Consider the following 6967-nt stretch of genomic DNA (forward strand, 5'->3'; position numbering starts at 1 on the left):
GCCGCTGAACCACTCTCCTCTTCGAACCCTCTCTCTTTTCCATCTCTTCTAGGTTATCTGATTTACAGCTTTCTAACTTCTTTTAAAACCCAATTAGAAGTCACAGTTTGTATATATTTTGATACCAAACAAAATCTAACATATTTTTGGTCTTTTTTTTTTGGTGTGTTTTTTTTTCATATTCACAATGTAAATTGTACATCGTGAAAAATAAAAGAGGAAATTTTGAGAGTGATGAGGGATTTACCTATCCTAGAAAAAAAGAGAAAATTTTAAGGGGTAAATTTCTACCCCTTAATTTTTAGAATCAGATCACAAAAAAATAATAATAAAAAAAATTAAAAATTAAAAATAAAAACAATTTTTATTTTTTTTTAAAAAAATTAAAACTAATTTGAGAACTATAAAAATCAAAAAAATATTTTTATAATTTTAAAAATTATTTATGGCCTCCTAAAAGATAAAATTATACAAAAATAATAAGTATTTTTTTTCTTTTTTCACCAATTTTTTTTTTTTAGTTTTTTAGAAGAAAAAAAAATCTGAAACAAGTTTCTAAAAATTAAACCGAACATATTGAAATTGATAATCTAATATTCTTTGGAAAAGTTTAGATTATCTCAAATTAACCATCTAAACTAAAGAGTGTGTTTGGGCTTGATGGACTCATTTTGTGATCTAATTCGATAATCACTTTAATTTTACAATTCAATAACTAGAATATTTAATACTCTTTGAAAAATTATATTAAAAACACAAATCACTAAATCACCTCATTTTACTAACAAAATTTTTACCAACGAATAGTGTTATCATCGCTAAATATTTGACTCTTTGCCCACGCCAACTTGTCGTCGTCAAAAGTAAGCACACTAATAGCGACTCTTATTGTGTTGCTAAAAAATAAGCCTCATAGCTAAAATTTTTGAAATTTTGGTGCCAACCAATAATTTTGGCACCTAGTGAATGATATGTTTTTTTACCGACGATAGTAAATTGCGTTGGTAAAGGTCTACTTTTGCCAACGAAATTGATCACTATGTCGCCAAAAATATAGTTTTGCCTATGAAAAATTGACGTCGTCGCCAAAAGTAGTTGCCAAAAGTGCAATTTCTTGTAGTGTGCATTGAGATTGTGAATAATGTAAAGGACATCGGATACTTATGAACATGTTTTGAAAAGGCAAATCAGGTGTAAGTCCAAAAAGTAGGAGAAAACGTAATGGGCTTGGTGAAATTGTTTTCAGGAATTCGTTATTGTCATATGAATTTTGGAAAAAAGTAACAAGACGAAAGAAAACTGAATTGCTTAGGTAATTGAATGAAATGGATGATTTTGAGAAAAGTTCTTATATACGTATATTTCTGTATAAACCGTCACCTTATTATATAGTATAAGACTAAGCATTCATGATCATGACTATCTGTTAGTTGTTATTGTTTCGGATCATGTTGAGATCCCTACTAGACTTTATGTTCATCCCACGTTGCTAATCGTTTTTCAGGTGAACGTCAAGAAGTGTTTTAAAGTCATGGGTCTTCTTTACCTGTTGGCCACGGGGCCTTTTATTTGTGGGCGGAATGCCATTAATATAAAAGGGTTAAACCCTTCCCTCTTAGTTTAAAAGATGTAAGCCTACGGGAAATTTATTTAATTATAACTCTTGTTGCATTAATATTATATTCAGATGGGAGAATCTTTATTCATGTGTTCTTGTAAATATAAAAAGTTTCCATATGTTATCTCTGAAATTGAATCTATAATAATGGTTTGGTAATGGAATTCGAGTAATAAAGAGGCAAGACGTTACAAAACAATTCACTCTTTCTTTCTTTTTTCGACGTGGGATTTTAAATGGAAGCTAGCCAATGAGAATTTTCTTAATTGTTTAAAATTAAGAAAATTCAATAATTTTAGAATAAGGGTTTGGAGCTCCTAGAAGGTTTCTCCCTAAAAATGTCATTTTTTTTTATATAATATATAGAAAGATAGTGAAACAAACTTTGTTTTCTTCTTCTCCCGATGTGAGATTACAAAATAAATTATAAACTAATTAGAATTTTAGTTTTATATGGTTAAATGGAAGTTAGTTAATGGAATTTTTTTTTATAATTGTTTAAAATTAATAAAATCTGTATGAGAAATCGCAATTAAACCGGTAAATCAGTCAAATCCAAAATGGTTCAGCCTAATCGTTCAAATACCAACCTATATGTTATTTTAATTTTAAAATTTAAACTATCTTGAATTGAAATATACACAATACTACACTATTAAACCACTTAATGGGACAAATCAATCAATTTTCTAAAATTATTAATTTTTTAATTTATAAAATAGACTAAAAAAACTATTGACTGATTTATTTATTTAATAACAAAAATATTTCACAATCTCTTCATCCTAATCTCTCTCACCAATTTCCAAAAAATAAAAAATAAATAAAAATTAAAACTTGCCTTCCTTCTCTCTTCTCCAAAAAATAAGATAATATTTTTCATGAAAGTTGTAGATGTCTATCTATATCTTATATATTATATTATAACATAAAAAAAAAACACTAAAAGTCAGATATACAAACAGATAAAATTAAAAAATTTGATTTTTATTTATTCAGTTAAAATCTTTCTTTTGCATCTCAATATTGATTTTTAAATTTTAAAAATTTTTAAAGTTTATCTAAACAAATCTAATTTGAAAATATCTCCCACTATTATATTTTAAGTCAATAAAACTCACATGTCTATCACATATCTAACTCACATCATAACTTACCTAAATAATAATAATTAAAAACAAATAGAAACAACAGATAAATTAAATTTAAAAAAAAATAGAAACCCAAAACTCCATCTTAAATAAATTGAAAAAAAAAACAAAAAAAAAAAAACCGAATAAAAACCACACAAAAATAAAAAAGATAAAGATTTAGATATGATCTAAAAAAAATGAAAATATCTAAATTTATGATTTACTAATATAATTATCTATTTTTTTGATGTATATATATCAAAATTTTAAATCAGTTAATGAGATAAATTAATCAATTTTCAAGCTTTTTTTAAAAAATAATCTAATTAGTCATCCCAACTCTTAAACTTCACGAGCACTGACAGAGGAGCTAATGGATTGGGTTAGGTGAGGTTTAAGTTGTTGGAGATAACATTCTCACACTCTATAAATTTATTTATTTTTTATTTTTTTCCTCTGTGATTCTCTTTCTCTACTGTTGGTTTGGTTTTGGTTTCAGTTTTAGTGAGATTTATGTGTTTGTTTACAGGTTTGCATGATAGAGAAGCATTATTGGTGATCATGGTTGCAATCAAAGTATCTATGTTCGTTCCATGCCAAGGATTTTGATAGAATTTTGTTTTCTTTAATGAAGACCATAAAATTGAAGTAAAAAAATGGGTATCAAATTTTTTATTTTTTATTGTCATTTTATTTTATAAAAAATGTGAATTTATTGAGAATTCAATATTTTACTATAACATTAGATTTTTGTCTAATTAGGTAAATTTAAAACTTTTAAATATCATTGTGATTTTTATTTTTATCCTCTTTTGATCCCATTAGACCATTACTGCTATTTGTTAGTTTGTTAATTATAATTCAATCAATTGAAAATGAAAGTTTAATATCACTTTTATATATATTATAATTAATTTGTTACAACTATAGTTGTATATAATAGCATAATATATAGGGATAATCTCTAAGTATAATTTATATTTTTTTATGTGATTAAAATAGTCCATCTTAATAGTATATAGAAAAGTTAGTCGGTTTCTTTTATCTCTAAGAAACCCAATCTATTTTTTTTTTTTACTTTTTAGTTTTTTAAATTGAAACATCAATTATTTATGTTCATAAAACAAAACTGATAAATACATATATAAAAGTTACACAATTTTTTTCTTTTTCATTTTTTTTTCATTTTTAATATGTAGGATATTTACAAATGGAAAATGTTTAACACTCCAAATTTTTTCCATTATCCAACTTATAATGAGGTAGTCATAAGTGTCAATTTTTAAACAAATATGAGAAGATAATTAATTAAATTATACATTTCAACCAACCACACACTCAAACTTTGATTATTTCAAGACTATAATTCCAATTAAGAGAATCTTCAACCCTTAATATATTTTTTTTTTATCAAATTATAATTTGATAAAAATTAAAAAAGATGAAATGTTGAAAATTATTATTTTTTCCCATCAAAATTGGTGAAAAGAAAAAAAAAATGGGATAAGAATGAAAGCTCTTTTAAAAATTGATAAAAAAATTTAATAAAAAAGGTAAAGTAATTCATATCAAATCAAAAATTTTATTCAAATTTAAAATCAAATTAGATAAAAAAATTAAAAGAAAATGATGAAAGTTTTAAAATATTTTAAAACGTTATTATTCATAAAGACTAGAAACCTGTGTGTGCATTATATTTATATTGTATTTTTAGTTATGAAATTGAAATCAAAAGAAATGTAACTTAAATTATTGGATTAATAATAGAAACATCATATTAATTATTATTAAATATCACTTCACTTCATATGTAATATTAAAATTATATATTTGCTTTAATTATAACTTTTAAATTAGTATATTTTCATAATAAGAAAAGATATGTCATAACTCAGTTAATCTCATTTAATCAGGTTTAACTTTTTTTATACAAATTATTAAAATTGTACTAAATATATTTATATATATATTTTATATAAATATATATATTTTAATTTTTTTAAATTAATAATTTAAAAAGTTATAAATATAAAAGTTAACTTATAAATTTCATGTATACCATAAAATAAAATATTAAATTACTTTAAGATAATTATACTAATTTTTTTTTTTAATTTATAAAGCTCGGTGCATAACACGGATTACCACAAATAATCACATGATGCAAAAGATCAACTAATAATTTTTCCAACAAGGGCCAAGTCCATCTAGTCAAATGCCTTAAATTCCCTCTCTTTCACTCACACTCTTTTTCTCTCTCTAAAAACACCCATAAGATCATTTATTCATTGGCATTCAATATCACTGTACGACGCCCTCTCTAGAGAGAGAAAAATCACATAGTGCAGAATTGTTTAGACATAGTAAATTTATTTTAGAATTAATTTTAATAATTTAAATTATTTATTTTTTAAATTTGTTAAATAAAATATTCATATCAAAAATCAAAATAATTAAATATCAGTAATTATATAATTGAATCATATTTATTTATGTTTATTCACTGCCATTCCTCATCGTCGGAGGAGGTACCACCGCCGTCACAATCCCTCAGATCAACCACAACGACTATTCTCTGCCATCGTCATCTTCGTCTCCGTCTTCTTCACTAATTAGAGTAATCATCATCATAGCCTCCTCTATCATCGTGACTGGCTTTCTCTACCTCCTCCTTCGTTTCATCACTCGCCACTTCAACAGCCGCTCCTTCGCAGCCGTAGATAACGTCGTCTCCTCCAGAAACAACTGCGATGATTCAAATCGTGATCGGTGTTTATACGAGTAGTGAAACTCCTCCAACGATTTGATCAACTTTCTTCCTCTCTTCACTTTCGGTTCTATCACCGGAAACATCGTTAGCGGCGATTGCGTTGTGTGTTTATCGAAGTTCGAGAGGAACGATCAGCTACGGTTACTTTCTTTGTGTTGTCATGCTTTCTATACTGATTGCATTGACGCATGGCTTTTGTCCAATCAAACGTGTCCATTGTGCAGGTCTGCTATATATCCTACGGAGGAAGATGTACTGAATAAAATCATTTCGTCCACGGTTCCAGAAGATCGCGGGAACAGTTTCCCTATTGACATCGGAAGCGTGAGTCGAAGATTGCACTCAATCGCCTCGTTCGACTATATTGTTGATGAAGGCTACGTAGTCTCCATAGATTCCACACATCGGCAAGGACTCTCTGATTGTACTTCCATTAGCAAGGACTCGGCCGGAGTACCAGTAGTGGTGAACGCGTCGCCAGGAGAGAATTTAGCTTCTGAAGTCGCTGGACGAAGCTGGCTGAGAGACTACGTGGATCGACTTGCATCGATTGCATCTCGCACGGTATCATTTAGCAGCTCCGGCAGGTTTTTGACTTGTAGTAATCGCCGGAGCAACACGGTTGTCGCCGTCGATGAGGAATTGGAGGCTAATCGTATTGGAGAAGAGATAAGTGAGTTGTTTTGGTGGTTCTCAGGGGTATGATTGGTAAATTTAATTTGTTTTTTACGCAATTCAGATTTTTAAAAATTAATTCCAGTTTTTTGTTTCAAATATACAGACTCGATTATGTAGCAAAAAATTGTAATGATTCAATTTTCATATGTTTCTATTAAATCATTATACATATATTAGGGTTCTATAAATGGATATGGAGGTGACTAAAGTCTTTTAGGTATGTAAATCTCTGTTAATGATTTTGTTGCATTTTGTATGAGTAAAAAAGTATTTTCAAGTGAATGATATTCTTTATAAATATTAATATGCAAAATCATAATATGTTTCTTGATTTTGTAATTAAGTTTTGAAGACAACACTAACAGATATTTTTCCCTTAAAACAAGGTACTAAATTATGTAAGTATTAAATTTTAAAGATCTTTTTTAATCATAGAAGGAATGAATACATATAAATAATTTTTTCTCCTTTTATTTTCCTTCTTAAATTCGAATTTTAAAATTTTAATTAGTGTGTTTGATTTTAATTTTCTGAATTCAATTTTTTGAAAATTGAGTTTTTTTGTTTTTTGTATTTTTTTTATATTTAGTAAGCAATTTTTTTTCTATTTTTAGATGCACCTTACTTAGATATATCTAACAAGTAAAACAATTGTAAAATAAATATTCTAAAAAACTAATAAATATACAAGAATACAAAAAATATACTGAATTTTTGTTTTTTTTTTCGTTGATATTTTTGGTATTTATTGAATTTTTTAAATTTATT

At 26.5% G+C, this 6967-nt stretch overlaps 1 pseudogene; it reads left to right on the forward strand.

Annotated features, from left to right (window-relative positions):
* Positions 1 to 3264: 3264 nt before the first annotated feature.
* Positions 3265 to 6226, forward strand: LOC145813088 (E3 ubiquitin-protein ligase ATL4 pseudogene; annotated as a pseudogene).
* Positions 6227 to 6967: the final 741 nt, after the last annotated feature.

The sequence above is a fragment of the Camellia sinensis genome, chromosome 15 (assembly GCF_055761805.1).
Source record: "Camellia sinensis isolate YWXY chromosome 15, ASM5576180v1, whole genome shotgun sequence".
Taxonomy (NCBI): Eukaryota; Viridiplantae; Streptophyta; class Magnoliopsida; order Ericales; family Theaceae; genus Camellia; species Camellia sinensis.